The sequence below is a fragment of the Manacus candei genome, unplaced genomic scaffold (genome assembly GCF_025592945.1).
Source record: "Manacus candei isolate 608988 ecotype Guabito, Panama unplaced genomic scaffold, ASM2559294v1 h1tg000018l, whole genome shotgun sequence".
NCBI classification, from domain to species: Eukaryota; Metazoa; Chordata; class Aves; order Passeriformes; family Pipridae; genus Manacus; species Manacus candei.
Window position 1 is genome coordinate 612,974 of NW_026138066.1, and position 18,713 is coordinate 631,686.

At 40.0% G+C, this 18,713-nt stretch overlaps 1 protein-coding gene across 3 annotated transcripts in view; it reads right to left on the reverse strand.

Moving 5' to 3' along the window:
• Nucleotides 1–18,713, reverse strand: part of EEA1 (early endosome antigen 1) — a 173,210-nt gene that overhangs the window by 136,519 nt on the left and 17,978 nt on the right. The window contains exon 3 of one of the 3 annotated variants that reach the window (XM_051784829.1): nt 9,663–9,785. The exons of the other annotated variants lie outside the window; for them this stretch is intronic. The gene's annotated coding sequence lies outside the window, so the exon portion shown is untranslated. The remainder of the gene's footprint in view (nt 1–9,662; nt 9,786–18,713) is intronic. 3 annotated transcript variants of the gene reach the window in all.

Sequence of the window (18,713 nt, forward strand, 5' to 3'; positions counted from 1 at the left end):
GGAACTGAAACAGCCTGTCATCGTGAAGAGACTTCATTTACAAGTGTGCAAGTGCCTAAACAGATCTGACAGCATGATGGAAGAAGCCCAGCATGGACTTGAATGGGAAGCCAGGAGCACTTGATTAATTTGACAGTGGTACTTCAGAAATACACCAAACAACACTTAAAATACCACAAGGATAAGAAAGCCTGAGATAGCCACACAAATACAGGTACTTCAACATTGATCCCAAACTTACAACACCTCAAATCCAACAGTGAGGCCAACTCAGGAAGTTCCTGTGCCTCCAGGCTGTTTGCCTGTTCATCAAGTGTGTTGATCAAACTCTTTCCATGTTGAACTGAATATTGGTTCAACAAAATCAACTTGAGTGAAAACAATGCCTGAAAAGAAGACAAAAAGGTATGCAAGACCTCAAGGAAGATTCATGTAAGACTATTTTCTAAACCTTATATCAAAACAACTAAACTAGTTGTAATTCTTTTTCTACTGTACGGTACACATCTGTGCACCGAGACATGTTTTAAATGAAAAGTTTCCAAATATTATGTGGCTCAAGTTCTTTTTTATTATTTTGCATCCACATAAGAGAAACTAAGGAGCACAGCCAAGCAAAATAAGGTGGCTATGATGTAACATTTCATCATGCCCAGGGAAAGAAAAACAAACTCCAACACCCAGACATCAAAACAAGTATCTTTCTTTTTCAATTCTGTTTATTTGGACAGGCTTAGGAGATTGCCTATTTCATAAAACAGAGGCGATAACAGGAAACCAACTTCAGAGGACTTATCCCCGGTTAGCCCTGGAACATTGTATATGGTTTAAAGCAGATGACATGCACCATTTGATTAACAACTCACCACACTCCGGGACCAGCCCATGTGAGAACAATTGTTCTGATTAACACCAGAAAGAGATCATATGAGCAAGGGAGAAAGAAAGCAAAAGTACATGAACTCCACACTTAGGTTTGTAAAAAACACAAAGGGAAGTTATGTTCACAACTTTTTTTCTAAAAGTCAATGAGATTTCAACATCTGAATTTTCCACTCTGTAAAATCATTCTTTTGTATAATCTAAATTACAAACTGACACCCCCAAATTGGCTTGACTACACTCAGAACATGCTTTCTCAGGGACACTATGGTGGTCTCATAGCTCAGGCATCACGCTACCATTGTATACCTGGAGAACTGAAAACCGATCTAGTCCCCATGAGACAGCTCTGAGATTCCATGTATTGTACGTGGTAATTATGTAGTAACTTCCAATAATGAGAAAACTGTATTTTCAGAAGACATTAATCCACAAGAAGAGTTTGCTAAATACATAATATTACCAACCTCTTGAATTCTATCCTAAAGCACTAGAAAATTATTATAGGACAAACTGCTTTTGTGAGAAAAAACTCACTCTTCTCTATCTCCTTACATTAAGTAGATAAATTTATTTTCCTAGATGCTGTCTCTTACTAGATACACAAGGTGCATGCATAGCACAAAATGCCTTATAAAGAAACCGACACACATTACAAAAAACTGCGTATAACACCACATTGACTGTGATGTCTATATAGTATTTTGAAGTGTTCACACATGTGCCTAAATACTGTCCTGAAGCCTCAGCAAAATCAAGTACAGGGCACTTACATACAAACTTAATAATTCCCAGATAATGTAATCTGAGATTGATAGATATTTACCAAGATTGTCAAGAATTTGATTGCAAACAGTACCACAGGCACAGTATGAAAGTTCCGTACCAGAAATAAAAGTACTGATTAAACTATTTGAAATTAAGGAAAAATAGTGCACAACTTCATCACAATCATTATATTTGTCAACATTTCAGCTGTCTAGTGATACAGCCTGTATATGCATATCCAGTAGGTTTGATTTACACAAAAAATTATTTTAAATATTACTCTCTAAGTCTTATTTCTCCTGGCTTCCAATACGATTATTTTGGATAATATTTCTTTTCTGCTAAGAACACTGATTCCTTCTAATGCTCTTAGCTGCAGAAGACCTTTTTATTTAAGAGGCTTACCATATATTCAAAAAAAGGCTGTAGCCCGCAAATGAGTAAAAAGCATTCTGTCAAATTCTGTGCACAAGGACACACTCCCCATAAGATTAGCAACAACACTAATCTTACATCGACCTGTGTGAATAGTCCAAGCAACTCAACTTTGGTAAATATGACAGGTTGAAGTAACCACAGAAAACACATATACCTCAGATCTAACCAACCAAAAACCAGCACTGGAAAATAGCTGCATGAGCTAAAAGGCAAGCAGAAAACCTGAAATGAGAAATTCATGTTCAATTTTATTTCTGCTAGACAATTCACTGTTTAAGCTTTAGCACTGAGTCTGTCTGTGCCTCAGCTTCCTTATACAGAAAAACAAGGATTTCCACAATTTTTCCTGGTGTATCAAATTTGCTCTGCTCCCAAGCTTCTGTTAATAATAGCTCTTGCAGGATGGAAAGAAGCCAGCTTTAAGAGCTGAGTGCTAGTAAAGAGCATCTGTCAGCTACATAAAAAAAAATCCAAAACATCTTCATCAAGGAAAGCATGACCTAGCACTCTGCTCAAGAGCAATTTTCTTCCTGTCTATATATTAAGCTGCAACTTTTGGACATCACTTCTGATCAACATTTTAGAGGAACACTTCATCCTTACTGGCTGAAAACTTGAAAAGAAAACAAGGAAATAGAGGCTACATCCACTGATATGGTTTGGTTTTTTTCAACCATTTCCATGTTACCATGAACTTCCAGGGTTCTTCAAGGGAGCCATTAACACCCTCTATCCCTCTCACCCTGTCTATGCCTCTCACCCTGTCTTGCTAGCTCAGGTTTGCAATTCTTATCCGTCCTTGAAGAGACAACTTACACTGCAGGTTGGAAGAAAATAAAGGAGAATGCTTAGTGAGATGGCAGCAGGAGAGACACACAGCATCACTGCTGGAGAAGCCAAAGGGGCTGGAGAGCTCACAGAGCCACTGGACGTGGAAAAGGGAATGCAGGGCATTGACAGCAGTGGGGGGGAAAGGTGGCCAGTGGCATGGGAGACTGCCATATGGGAGGGGTGCATGGAAAATATGGAACACACACAATCCCTGTATTGGAGAGGTATATCCCGTGGATTTTTCTCTCTGCGACGTCCACATGGCATTTACAGCTCACAAGCAGCTAATGCTCCAATTGGCAACCTGCACAGTCATGGAGCAGTAGAAACCTGGTAGTTCTGGGTGAAGTTGAGATACCAGATGCAACACCAAAGGGGTATGAGGATGCAGGGTTCTGAGGGGGTCCCAGTCAGCAAGTGACCTTGCTAGGCTCTATGTAATCTGTCCTGTCTCACCCTGCTTACTTGCCTTGCTCCAGGGCCTGTACTCCCCCAGTTTCTTACATATTAATGTTACCCTCCATTTAGCAAAACTTCCCTAGTGCTGACCTGCCCTTGGCAGCCTCCTGTCTCCACTCCTTCAGCTTCTGTCAGCACTTAACAAACCCCTGATGTTCCGTACCTAACTGCCACCTCACCTGTGACTGCCAGACATGCTGCTCCTGGGGCCACCCTTGTGCCCACCTGAGAGGTGCCTCCAAGCACTCACCACTATTGGCAGGTTGCAGAACTGCTGTGCTACATTCACCTAATGCATATTAGTAATATAAGTGTTCTGAAATGTTGGGCATGCAAACCTATTTTGCTCAGATTTCAGGATGCTCCAGCGTCACTACTCTTCATGTGCTTTTCACATGGTTTGTGGCAGGTCTGCTCTTGATTTTCTTACTGATAGTCACAGCTGAAAGGTCTTATTTGGAATGATAAAGCTGAGGGGTTTTTCTGTTAATTTTTAAACTTCTCTCGACTCCCCCTCGCATTCCCCTCATATCAATAAACATCTGCCTTCCTTCCTGAAGGCCATCCATGCTAGTGTATTCCAGCAAAATCCTGTTACAGGTCACAGCACACAGCCCAAACTATGCACTTGCTTTACCTCCACCCAAAGGGATTTAAAGAAATTTAACCTCCAGACAATCTGGAAAATCTAAGTTGATCATTTACTGCTATTAACCCCACAAAAGATTACACTGGGTTGATACGCACAGGTAGTTACAGCATTTGGAAGCACAGACTTCATCAAATACATATGCCACCTGAGCAAGACGTTTCCAACAATCCAAAGTCAGCACATACCACTTAAGCTGTTGGTTTGTGCCCTTCCTCCTCATTATCTCTCTCCCACCTCACATATATTACTTGGTTTTGTCTTTCTTCCAAGAAAAATAAATGGGTTTGATTCTCACCACTATCAGTGAGCCTCAGCTCACTGTATTAAGAGCACCCAGACAGTGCACAGACAAATCTGCAGGAACTTTCTGAAACTGATTTGAAAACCAATGAAATAAAATAAAAAAAAAAAGCTAGAAACGGGAATCAAGCCAAATCCAGTCATTACTGTAGGAGGCCCAGTTCAGTAGCACTGGTCAGCAATATGATGAGGAAGACTGGCATCATCACTTTTACTAGTAAAAATCTAGTGCAGATGAAGGAAGATCTTGGCTGTTAAGCACTCTGCTAGATCGTGCACACAAACCCTATCAATATAGAGAAGACAGGAGATTACCAGGAGTTGAAAAGAAGTCCGAATATAAATACCTGTTGACATTCAGCCAAGATGACACTGATCTGGTCCAAAAAGAAATTTGGACATCAGGACTCACTTTGACAGTCACTGCTTTGGACGAGAACTCACATTTTCTCTGCTGTTCATCTCTTTCTCCTCTGTGGTAGATGGATACTTCCACCTCAGTTTAACTACACATGCTGCTCCACTCTTCTTGAGATTATTTTGGTGCAACAGCCAAATGTTCACCTCCCCATCTGATCTCTCTCTGAGCCCACAGACTCAGCAGCAGTGTCCTAGATATTTTGTTAATTGTATTCAAAAACTATGCAAAGACAGAGGATGAACAAAGGCCCAGTTGATACACAGGATAGCAAAAAAGTTTTGGCCCCCCAAAAGCAATTGAACTGCCTATTCCAGGAATTTTGGATAATGGCACAACTCCTCCACTGCTCTCCTAGACAACTCCAATAAAGGAAGGAAGCTCTGCAGACTTCTGCATACACAACAGTCAGGCCAAAAGAGATAAGTGAGGTGCAGACAGGAAAGTGGTCGCATCTTCCTTGCCTGCTTGCCTGTTCCCTGACACCTTTTTCTTCCTGACTCTACCTAAGTGTAGAGGCTGCTTCCACTGTTAGCAATTCCACTACAATTAGCAGTGCCTCCTATGTCAGATTGTTATACTCCTCTTTATCCTCTGAGCTCCCGTGGGACAGCTTTTCTAAGCCTCATCTGCATGTCCTGTTCTGCTGTTATGTTCCTGCTGCTCCAGTCTCCTGATTTTATTGACAGATGGTAATGCTTGAGCTATAATGCAGTAGCTTTGTAGTCATTGCAAGATAATTGTATTTCAGCGTAGAGTTAGAAGTAGAAAGGAGGTGTCTGAGGGAGCCATTTTTTGCTATTTATAAAGAAAGAAAAGATAGGATGAATGAAGACAAAAGCTGGTGAGAGGAAAGGTGCAGTCTGTTCAGCCAGTACCAACCAGTCCCGACTGGTAACTGGAACAAACTACGAAGTGCATCATACTGCTTTACTCTCCTGTCAACACAATCAAGCCACCTGGCGAGATGAAGCCGTTTGTGTTTTCAAACTATCTGCTTCTACAAATGCTTGACATTCTTGCTCAAGTTGTATCCTCTTTCAGTTACTGGAGAGACGTTGTTAATGTCTATAGTATTTGGGAAAGGCTTATGTGGATCAGCTGTACATAGCAGTGCAACACTGCATGTGCAAAGAACTTGAAAAATGTTCCATTCCTCTTTCTAAATCACTGAAAAAAGCAGGATTTCTCCTAACGTAACAGCAGATCCATCTATTTCTAATCTCATTGTTCTGGGTACTTCCTCCTGGCCCATAGACACAGAGGGGAAGTCAGTGATATTTTCCAGAGGGTGGAAATTATTTTGTCAGTGCTACAGCCAGTTCTACTGCTTTCCTCTAAGCCACTCCACAGCTCAGGGCTATCACCTCAGCCCTTGTACTCATCAGTCCTACTTCCCAACTCTACAGAAAAATCTGAAGAAGTACCTGGGCTAGAGGGGGGGTTATTATTGATAAAGTTCAACTTGTTAGCTCTTTGCCATACTTGCTCACTACTTTAAATGGGCAGAAATACAAATAACTCACTTATTATCCCATCTTCTCTGAAAGTGCAGACAAATTATCAGGTTTCTCTGCCACTCAATGTCAGTGTTAGCCACTGATGGCCATCATCCTGTAGTTAGGGAGCAGCAAGACACAACCTGCCTGTCAGGGCACATCGCAACAGACTGGTCTAATTCTGAAGCACTTTTTAGACCTGTTTGTCAGCAGGGAAAGCACTGAACCTCTACCCTGTTCGGTCAGCCCTCCGTCCCCAGATTCAGCTGACACAGTGATTCCTTGCCTTTTACAATGGCAGTTCCCTGAAGCTATCACACAGCAATACCTATCAAGTTCTTAAAATGGGTCTTCTAGGAGAGAAGAGCTAGTGATTTTTAATCTCTAATGCTAGTGCTTCCACTGAACAGATATCCAGAAGCAACCTTCTACATCAATTCTGTGGCATTATGGAAGTCAACTGATTTTCTGGAGTGACAGAAATAAGCTTTATATTTATGGTTTTTAAACAAAAGAAGTAATAAAATCAAAATCCTTCTGCTAATGTTTTCAAAATATATTTCACCTGAAGTCATTTTCTCTGTGAGTCAAACTTGAAGGACTGTTTAAGGTGAAGTAATTTCTAGCTCCTGGGAATATTACATCACCTTTGTCTGTCTACAAAAGTTTGGGCTCTGAACAAAGCTAATACTCTGGTTAAAAGGGTCCTGCCCTCAACTCTCTATTCCTCATCTGAGGATCCCATTCCTTCCTGCCTGTTTAGCTGTATATGTTGTAATGTGTTCACGTCTGTAAAAATAATCCTGTTCTTTTGCATCCAGACACATGGTACCATAAGGATTTGTGCTAACCTGGGCAGTCCCCATATAAAGAGAGGACTGAGGGAAAAGTCATATGTGCAGTTAGGCACACTGCAGTTTTCAGAAGAATCAATAACACCTTCTCCACATCAACATACAAGGTGTCCATACTCACGCAGATCATGCTTATAGGGCAATTCCTAAGACAAGGCAAGCTGAGTACCTAACACATAAGCAAGATACAGCAAACAGAGGAGGGGAATCCTGAATTTTTCTCATATCATTTTCAGTCATCTGGTCTTTTTTCTTGCCTTGTTCTGCTTTTCAATGAACTAATTCATCTTACTGAAGAGGCAGAAAACTAATCTAAAAATGTAATAGAAAAGTAGATTTTTCTCTGCTGCTTCAATGAGTTGAATCAGCATATAGGCAGCTAAGCCACATAAGGGAAGAAGCAGCATCATGCAGCCAGGAGCAGCAGAGAGAAAATTAGCAGACCCTTTGGAAGGAGTATGCCAGCAGATCCCCACCCCGAGGCATCCCGTTCCAATAACAATGAACAGCCAAAAAAAACCACCTGGCCTTTTGGCCTTTCCACTCAAGCAGAATTGGAAGTCCAGAGAGGTACACTTTGCAATAAAACAGAAAAGGGGACTGACTTGTTTACAAAGTTTCTTGATATTTTTATTTCATGCAAACCCATCCAACCATTCCTAGAGCTAATCACGCTTAAGCATGCAGTTCCATGATTTCAAGTACTTAATCTTTATTATAGTTACTGTCACAGTAGACACAGTCCTAGAGCTGAGCCATCTTCAGTCTCTGAATGGACCCACAGTTTGAGGAAAGGAATAACAGCCTGACACTTTTTCAGGACTACGATCAGGCATCGTGCTAGTTCCTAGTCAATGCTTGACTCTGGGTGATACTCAGTTTCCCAGTTGAACCTGTCTGCTGATAAGGTTTCATGCTGAAGTGTACTAAATAAGTATGTCTTTGCCAGTTTCTGATACATTATTTTCCAACATGATTGAGATCAAATCAGGAGAGTCCAGCATCCACACATCAGCTCAAACCCTGTATGCTTTTCAGGTTTCGATATACGTGTAGTCTTTTTGCATAACAACAAAGTGAAATTTGGGATTTAGATCAGTAAACAACAGGCTTCTTATGTATCCAGGCAGAAGCCTGGGGAAAAGAGAGAGACAAGAAGACTAGAAAAGTAATAGATATAGTTTGGTTTTCCTACTCACGGTTGGTCCCCCTTTCAGGAAAATCTGAACGTGTCACTTTGCTGGCCTGCCTTCCTTCTCAGAAGATACAATGCAAAGACAGTCATTCCCTTTCCAGTCTCCTGCTTACAAAACAACTGGAATGTATTACTCCTTCAAAACACCTGTTTGCACTCCTAACATGAGAAAAAATCTTAAGACTTCATGTGTTTGATAACAAGTTGTGACCTTTGCTTTGGAATTTGGAGTTTGATTAAACCCACCTTTTTATGCTTTGAAAACCTAGTCACTTTTAAAGCTTCAATTTAATAAAGTCTACTTATTCTAAAATGAATTTATTCCTATGTTTCTGGTTTAGTGATATCCACCGAGATTATTAAAAAGTCTCATTAGCCTTGCTTCATTTTTTTATTATTTTTTAATTACATCAATGGATGAAATTCTAGCTAGTGAGTCAGAGTGGTTTCAGTGCAGGGGTGGTAAGCTCATGAGGCGAATACAGCACACCAGGCAGTTCATCCAGGCCACAGCTCAGATTTAACACCATCTTCCACGGTGTCCCTGAAGCATGGAGAGGCAGTAAGCCACGAACCAGGTGATTACTTGGGCAACCTGAACCAACCACTTCTTCTGAGTGCCTCACAGACCTTCCACTTGCCTTCATCTCATCTACAGCCTAAAGACAAGTCCCATCACCATAAGAAAGACGCATGGTAGAACAGTGTACATGTGTCTGCCAAGACTGATGTGTAACCTCTGGCCATGTGACACTGTGCAGTGAATGCAGGACAGAGTAAACCTGCCTAACCACATAACAGGGCACACATGCAGCATTCAGTGATGACTCATTTCACATGTACCTGGATGTGTGACAGCTAAATAACAGGGCAGGTAGATTTTGAGAATGTGACATATACACGACCACTTATCTGGCAGGAGAAGGGTCACACCTTTCCTTATCACACAGCTATCAGAAGTTATGTGACTGTCCAGGCCGAAAGCATGGGCACCACTTTCTCAGAGTAATTCTGATTATGGCAAATATACCACTGCTCTTACAAGCACATCATTTTCTTTGTCTCTTTTTTGCAGATATTCTCTATTACAGGAGAGAGTGGTTTGTATCTCCAAGATAAGAAGCCAGTCCATTTTAATGAGGATCTGTACAAGGTTTCCTGTTATTTTCAACCATTTGACTGATAGTGAACATTCTTTACATGGTCAGGCAGAATGCCCATGGGACATCTGAAGTCTCTGTTCATTCCTACAAGCTACTTATGAAATTACAATAGAACAAAATTGGCAGTGAAGAAGAAAATACTAAAATAATATCTAAAGAAAGAAATACCATTGTCCTCCACTGAGTACTTGTCGACTTGTTACCTGCTTTTCTGAAGTGTGGTCATTGCTCATGGTCTCACTTAAGGGAGAGGTCTTTCTTAAACACAGGAACAGCAGAATCATCCACTAGTGGCAGGAAAAGCAATGAAGCAGCAACCAGCTCTGCTAAAGATAGAGGTGTTTGTCTTTTACAAATGTAATGTGGCATCTGGCATAAAAATACATTGATAGGGTAAATTCCCACCCAGAAGTTCAATGGTTGGGAAATGATTATAGAGTAAGCACTTTTTTAGGAAATGATCAAATTTCTCCCAGTGCAGGGACTTCACTAGAAGGTAACAGTAATTCTGCATTTGGTATTACTTTATTGAAGCACTTCTGGCTGTAAGTTTTCTCATCATTATGATGAAAACCTACATCTTGGGAATATATTTTAACCCATGCATCCCAAAGCTGTATCCAAACACTTTCCTGAAATGCAGTACCTGAAAGCAGTTGAGTTAAAAGTGAAAGCCAGTTTCTTTCCTTCAGGACTGAATGTTGTTTTAATACCTGGATTAGGTTCTTCCACCCAAAGCAATATGTTGCTGTTAACATTAAACAACTTACCCTCTTTATGCAAACCAGTAATTTTCAACAAGAGGGTTACAGATCCCAGGAAGTTTATGAACCATTGTTGGAGAGTCCGAGGAAGGTAGCTATTTTTAATAGTCTCTGAAACACCAACCAGAGGTCAGCACCTCCAGGAGAAAAAAAAAAGGTAGTGTCCATAAATCCGTTGTCCCCTTGTTCACCCTGCTGAGGTTTCTATACTCCTCACTCACTCCTACTTCTCTCCTGGAACCTCTTAGTCCTATGGCTCAGTCTCCCATTTCTGATCTGACTCTTTAAAGTAATTCTCTTCTATATTAAATCTCTACCCTCTCCTTTAAAAATACAAAACTTTTACGAATTAACTACCGAAAAAAGTTCTCTGTACCCTCATGCCCCGAGCAGACAGTGTTGGCCATTCTAATATAGCAATTGAACATCTCTTTGGTATGTGTTGCAAATTTTAAAACAAAGCATGACATTTATCTACATAACTGTAATTTCTTAATGACTTTCCCTCAGGTGTTCCTCTTCTAAAGTACAATTATAGGTACTGAAGTGACTCTATAAAATGGCATGCATACCTGAATACTCTGCTTGTTTGCTTTGAGGGTGTCAGGTTATTTCATAGTTTAACTGACCTTCATAAAATGCTGCATTTGGTGGAATGGCAGAGATGAATCAGTTGGAGGGGAGAAAACTTATTTCTAGTCTTCTGCCTACACTAACAGGCCAACTGCCATGGTTCTGACTGCAGGGCTTACAGTTTCTGACAGTGGCCAAGCTGAACCTCATCTCCACAAGAACAGGCTAGGAGAGATCACTAATCTTCCCACTGCGTCAAGTCACAGGAGAAAGCCAACAACTGCTATCACACCACAAGCAGAAGAATATTGCTCACTGGAGTGAGACTTGGGAATGTGTTGAGGAAAAGCATGCTTTCATCAGGTGCTGAGCAGAATTCCTATTTATGCACAAACCCAGCCACATGTGGCACATCAAGTCAAATGAGTCACACATAAAAATAGCATGTGAACAATCCAGATTCCCAGAGGAACACATGGGAGCAAACACACAAGCTAACATGCCTGCTCTACCAGAACTCGTCCACCCTTATAAAACCCAGCTTGGAATGGTCCTGTAAGATTATTGTTTAATTTTGGATGGTGCACGTTGAATTTGTTGGATTAGAAGCAGAGGCAGCAGTCATTAGGCTAGGTAAATTGAACACATTTAACGTAAGAATAAAAGTTCCAAATATAGAAAACTCTGGTGTCAGGAAAAAAAACATTTTTCTGAGTACATTTACATTTAAAAATGCACTTGCAAAATAAAAGCAGAGACTCATGTCATTATTTTTTGTTCCAATTCTCCAGCAGCAGTAGTAGCACAGCACACGTTATAGGGCATGGCCTGGTTTTCACAAAAGTCTGAAGCCAAAACTTTAAGCCTGTTTTTCTAGGTCTCTGACAAACTCCAAAAGCACCTGAGTTTATGACATGATGTTGTGCTTAGGATTATCTGTGTACACTGAGTTAAGGCCTTAAAATATATTATTACATACCAGTTTTTTGGGGCCCTTGCCTTAGTCAGTTTACTATACGGGGCAAAAATTACCTCTGGGACAAAATCCAGGCAACTTAGTGATGAAGGCTACACTTTCTGGACCCTCTTTTTTCCCCTCTATATCATTTGTTGCAAAAATTGGCAAGTGTTTAAAGGTGAACTTGAAGAAAACAGAACGTGTCACAACAAAAGCAAATGAATGTGGCTTTTTGTCACAGAGTACTTCTGCAGTGCCAGCCAAGCCATTTAAATCACACTTTTCACCGTTTTTTAGCAACTGCATATTCCTCATCTTCCCATATGTGGCTTGAGAATGTGGGTTGTAATTTGAAGCACAGCTAAAGAGTCAGCTTGTAGTTGATTTATGTGGATGATTTACGTAGAGTATCGGCAGTACTAAACACTGAGTACTCCGAAATACCAGCTCCTGGGCATGTCAGTCATAACTTAGTGCAGATAACAAAGAGAGGATACAAAAGCCCCATCATGTCATGGGAGTATTATGGAATAAATTCAGTAGGGAGAGACAAGAAAAAAAGTGTATTAGGAAATTAATCACTGATTTCAGGGTAGACTCTTGTAGCTACTTAGTAACTTTGAAGCATTTGATTTTACAGTCTAAGAAGTACCGTTTTGTGTATCATTTCCTAGACACTTCTCAAATCACAGCCTGGAAAGAACAGAACTAAATCACTACACCAACTCCTGCATGCCTGTCACAGGTGTCTACCACACATCCACAAGCCAAGACTTCTGGACCCAAAGCACAGGCCTCTGTCCCTGAGCCAGACAAGCTGCCTTCCTGCCAGTAAACCAGGAGTTGTTGCAAGACATTTGCTTTTTCAGGTGACATTTACTACCATTATTGGCTGGTAGGAGAGGTAATTCAGGGATAGCGGGTTTCATCACAGAAGAACGTGTTCTGACAGGTAGAACACCCACCCACTCTTTTTGGATTTTGTTCACAATACCCAGTCCTTCCTGTCTGTCCCTATGTATGCATAAGGCTTTCTGTAATAGCAGCTCTCGGTCAGAGGCCAATCCTTTTTGCCCATCCATCTGTGTCCTCTTCTTTCTCTAGCTAGCCTCTTACATCAGTCCCACTGTCCTCGCTAAGCCAGTCTCAGCTCTCTTCCTTTGCTTTCCCTCCAAGCTTACTGCTCTCCCAACACAGTCTCCCAACAACTGCCACATGGAATATGTTTTGAGTTTCTTACCTTTGTTCCTGCCTTGTCTTCAATGATCCTGCCCAATCTGCCTCTCTTTCAGGGTTTCTCCCAAGCAACTTCCATCCTTGACTTTGACATGTGAACTCTCCTCTACATGGCTACCTGTCCTCTTTTTTGCCTACCAAAGTCTCAACTTATAATCATCTCAGTTGTTTTTCTCTCCAGCCCCAGTTTCCCTTTTAACTCTTTCCCTCTTCTTGCCCTTTCTCCGTGACTTCTTCCTCTTTGTCATCCAGCTGCCTCCCATTCCTTCTCTCATTCTCCCCAGATTCAAGGCCACACTACAACACCGCAGAGATAACCTTTCAAGAATATTTTTAAGGAATAAAGCATTCTTCCCTTAACATTCCTTTCAGAAATTACTTAATCACTTGGCTGCTATTTGTCAAATGTTTCCTTAAGGAGACATCAGCAATGGAAAAGTGCAGCCAAAGCTGTTAAAGCTTCTCAGAGTTATGAGCAACTGATACACAGAGCCATACCAGCACTCTGAGACTTAACAACACACGCTGCTCTCTGTCTCTCCCGGAATCATTTATATAGGTTTAGTGCTTTCACTTAAGATTATTGGCTTGAATAAACATCAATTAGTTCCATTAATTTTAACTTTGCCTCAGTGAAAAATATTAGCCCTGGTTAAATGGAAAGGGTGGTCAGCTCCAACTTTCACACATAGACTTTGCCAAAAATGTTTGCTAAAAATTCCACCCTTATGCACATGTTAGCTATGAGCCACCTGCAAACAAGCAGCAGACTTGCTTGCCAATGTTATACTGCTACTCTGCTATCGGATCCTTGTAAAAAAATTGTAAAAAGTACACATTTAAAGATAGTAATTTGACCCTAGTATGCCTAAAAGTTATGAGACCTGACATTTCCAATATGTTTCTTGGGTTTGCCTTTTGACTATATGTAATTTCTTTGTGTCTTACTACGAACCTTTGAACAACTGTTAGTAGCTCTAGGCATCCTGAGCTATGCAGGAAAAGAAAGGTAAGCCTACAGACATGAAATTCCCAGGCTTTCATTAAATAAAGATCATACATGAAGTGCAAAGATCTTTATAGAGTACAGAATGCTTTAAGCATTTCCTTCCAAAATCTTTGGAAAAATAATCAGACATCCTCACATAGTGTCCTTAAAAACATGAACACTCTGCTTGTATCCTATTTTCTTTTGAAAAAATACAGAGAATCTCTGTAGTTTTGGTAAGTAAAAATTAAAAACAAACAAACAAACAAAACCCCATAACATGCAACATAGACCAAAACAAAAAGTTGCGAACAACAGTTTTGGTTTACTCCTGAAAATGAAAAGACAAAAAATAAACTTTATGTTTAGTTCATTACCTCAGCTGAGAGGAAAAAACCTCTCATCTTTCACTTAATTTTTACTTCTGCTTGTCATCATGAAAGTTTAGAAGATACCGGTGCTGCTTTCTATCATTTCAGATTTCAACAGCCAAGACAGAAAGAGTGCAAGTAAAATGCCAGGGACAGTGAACTCATTTTATAAATAAAAGTGTGAGCATGTACAATATATAAAACACGTGAGATAATGTTCTTACACCTGTTCATTCAGGCTTTGGACCAAAGCACTTGAAGAGCTAGTGAATGATATTTGAACAGAGCTGGGTAAAAATAGATTTGTTCTTGTAACATTATCAAAAGGATCTGACCTAACAGATGACAACATCTGATGGGGTAAATTATCTGAATTGGATGTTTCCTCATGTTTTAGGATTGGTTGGTATTATTCAGTATGCATAAAATAGCTGACCTCTACTACAGGACATATTGTATTTATAGTCCAGAACTTATTTCTTCAGTCCTATATCAAGATTATACTATAGTCCTATTTATATTATATGACAAAACATTCATTGCTTCATTTGCAAACTAATCCAAAAATACACTCAAAGTAAGTTAAGTTACAACAGTACTGCAGAACTTTGGCAGACAGCAGTCTCTAAGCCGTTTCCTCTTTTCTGAATGTCTTATATATCTTATGCATGTAGCTACATACACAGTTAAGAACAGTACACTTTATAGCTGTTTTTGTTTCCTCTGATAAAAGGAAGATTGAAAAAAAGAACTGATACAGTATCCACTTCATTTTAGCTCTATATATTTTTTCTGTGACCAAGGCTGCTGTCTGTGAGCCCATTTAGCTTTACCTGCATGGCTGAAGACTATGCTCCACTCTTCAGAAATATTCACCGGTAAGTGGCTCTGCCCAGCACCCTTGCTGAAGTGGCCATTCAGTGCAACAGCGAGGACCAAAACTATTCTCTGCAGTCAGAGTCACCAGGGAAGATAGCGTTGGAAACAATTTAAAACCGTGCCACTGGGGATAAAAGTTGTGCATGTCTGTATCAAGCAGGGAGGCAGGTGAGGAACCTGCAAAAGTATGCTTATGTCCAAATAACAGACAGCAAAAGCACCAGCTGCCCTGCTGAGCCACCCTTAATTCACGTTTGATCAGCTTTTGTAGGCACTGATGAAGTTTAGTGACACTCATTAATAAGGCAACTGTCGCAATGTTCCTCGTTTGCTCAAAACCCATAATGTTCCTTCTGTTTGCATTCTGTTTCAGCTCACTCCATGTGAGACTTAGCAACCTTGGCTGAAACCTCAGGATTTGTCTATTCACAGAACATAGCACGAGTTTAATTTGAACAGTTTCTCAAGCCAATAAAAGATCTGGTGGGACATGGATGACTCAAGAATGATTTCTTCATATTTGAATTACTCTAGATTTCAATCAGCTTAAGCTTTAGCAAGCCCAGGGCTTTGGTTCTGAGGCAGTCATTGAACTACAGCATAATGCAGAACAAAGCAGTTATAAATACAAATCAGTGTTTGGGGATCTCTTATCCAGTTTCATGACACAGTTTCTAATGTCATCATTTTTGTAGTCTGTACTGTCAGTGTTTTCCATTTCTTTCTGTAGGAAAGATGGGTTTGTACTATAGTTTAAAATTTTGGCTACTTATAAGTAAGGCAGTGAAACAAGGCATTGTTACAAAGCTACATGTTAACAGCTCTCCTATTCCTTTCCCCAGAGTTGGAACTAAAATAAAACAGTTAATGATTGTACTCATAGCTTAGAAACACGTCTACAGAAATATATCCTCCCTACTGTACCCCTACCACAACACCCTAATTAACAGCTAACTAGCTAACATAGTAGCCAAAATACCAGCTGCCTGTGAGATTGCCAGCACAGTATGGAACTTCTAGTAGTCAAAGGAAGTACAAAAATATTGATCTGTCTTCAGAGCAAGCATTCAGAAAGGGTTTCCCAGAAAAACTCAAGGAGGAAAAAGTTATTTAAGAAGAAAAAAAAAATGTTTGCCAGAGCCATGTAATTAAAATACAGCACGCATTCCCACATGGCAGGGATCATTCCTGTCAATTTCTTACTAAAACTATTGATGTCAAAAGAAATTTTACCTTTTTGTGTGTACTCTCAGACAGGAGTGCTGCAATATTATACCTAGGAGAATATACCTGACAGAAGTAACTCAGTGCTGGATCCAGCACAGATACACTTCAAGGCCTTTTCCAAAATCTTTATCCATTTTCGCATCTCTAAAATGAAGACAGATCTCTTCTTTGCCTTACATGGCTACAGAGATTAAATAGATTTTTGAGTATTTTACCTTCTACCAGTGTAACACAGCAAACAGGCTCTTTTCCTGGGGGTAGAAAAACTCTCAGAAGGGCCTGGGGAAGAACAAGGTGAAGCACCTACAAAAATATTTCACCCTGCACTTATCACTGGAGGCTCCCCCAGCCAGGGAAGGAGGGCAGTAACACATCCTCAGATGCCTCCACTGTGAAGTTAATCTAAGTGTCATGCGCTGTCCTACTCCTACAATAAAAAGAAAGGGTAAAACTCATTTTCCTTCTATAAGATTAATACTCCCTGCCAGAGAGAATGCAAAGGCTTGCTTGATATATATTAAGCATAAATATATATATAATACATTATTAAAAAATTAATTAGGATAATGAAAACTCCTATCCTATACAATTAAGAAATAGGAGAGGAAAAATCTCTTGTATTGCTTTTGTGTTTGCCAGGCTGGTGATAACAGTCACATTTTAGCAGTTCAGCTCATAGTAAGAGAGGGCTCTGTACAGTAGCATATTCACCTTGCAGACACCTCACAATAGTTTGCAACAGTGGGTAAATACTAAATATAACAGAAACTTTACAAATATGGTAGCAGGGGAGTGGAGTAGTTAAGGAACTCAATTTCTTTCTTTCTTCTGTAAGTTGCTAGCAGACAAGCACAGAACAAAGCTTTCCCACACTCACTTCCAGTCCAAGATTAAACCAGCCAGTTGCAGGCATCTACCACGGTATGCACAGTTCCTCAGGAAAGTTAGATTATTTGCATATAGCCACTGAACCATCTAATAGCAGGACTTTTAAAAAAGGCATATTTGCAATTCCATAACCTAACAGACCAGGACTGGTCAACAGATCAAATGTCTACCATGTTGGAGTGGTAATCCATTTCTCTTTTAGAAGGAAATCTCAGGGAAAGGTTTAGCAGAAACAGAGAGATATTTGTCTTTTCAGTAAGTAAAAAAAAAAAAGAAAAAAATGCCTTTCTTTTCCTTCATAAAAACTGTGTCTTGAAGATTTTTTTTATTTGTATTGCAGCCACACTGAGTTCTGTGCACAAACCAAATGGATGAGACTCCTGGGACTTTAGATACCAGTCAATGCAAACTAATTGAAACAATGTGTGTGTGTCCACATCTGGCTGACCATTTAGCAAAATTTTGCTTACATAAGGGCCATCAATATTCTGAAAGACAAGCAGCACTGCTTCTGGCTGGGAAATACGGTGCAATTCTACATAGCAATGGGACCTTTGCTTGTCTTTCAGTTCTGTGTGCACAGCAGCATGATCATTTCCACATATTAACAGCTGCAACCTTTCATATAAAGAGTATTTTATTTCTTAAGTTTAATTTGAACTTTTACTACTCTTTTTAATAGTAGAGCATCTAGGAGACTTGCTCTTTAGGAACTCAGGTAATCTTCTGTTTTCCATTTATAACTTTAGAAGTGCTACTATATGACAGGCAGTCCAAATGTGTGCAACACATACTGTACATGAAAGTGTTAGTCGTACAACTGGATGGACACCACGCCAGCAAACTCATCCATCAGGCTGTCAACACCTTACTCTTTTTCTGCAGTAACTTCTGTGGAAAATTTTCCTACAAACAGCTGTTCAGATCATAGGCAGACAACAGGTTGTCTGAAACCCCCTTTCAGTTGTGCATAAAGATTTGTGAACTTCTAGTTTCATGTGCAAGATAAACAAGAACAGGATGTTCTTTTGATTTACATTTATGATTTGGTTTACATTTTCTATTTACAGAAATTCTTCTGGACCTCCTAGCTCCATTGCCAAAAAAAGACTTTTAGTTCACTGACCTTTTCCATCTGATGTTTGTGTTGAGATGTGAATCCTGCAGATGGAATTGAATTCTCTTCCCTACTTGTCCTTTTTTTTTTCTTAAGCGTTCATCAGCAGATGTGAAAAGATGGACTAGAATCATATGACAAAAGCTCAGCAATGGGTACTGTCAATACGATGAAGACTTGTATTTTACAAAACTGAATTGCTCTTTCATTTTGTAAAGCACTGTCTTTTCCAACAGCACTGAAAATAAACATA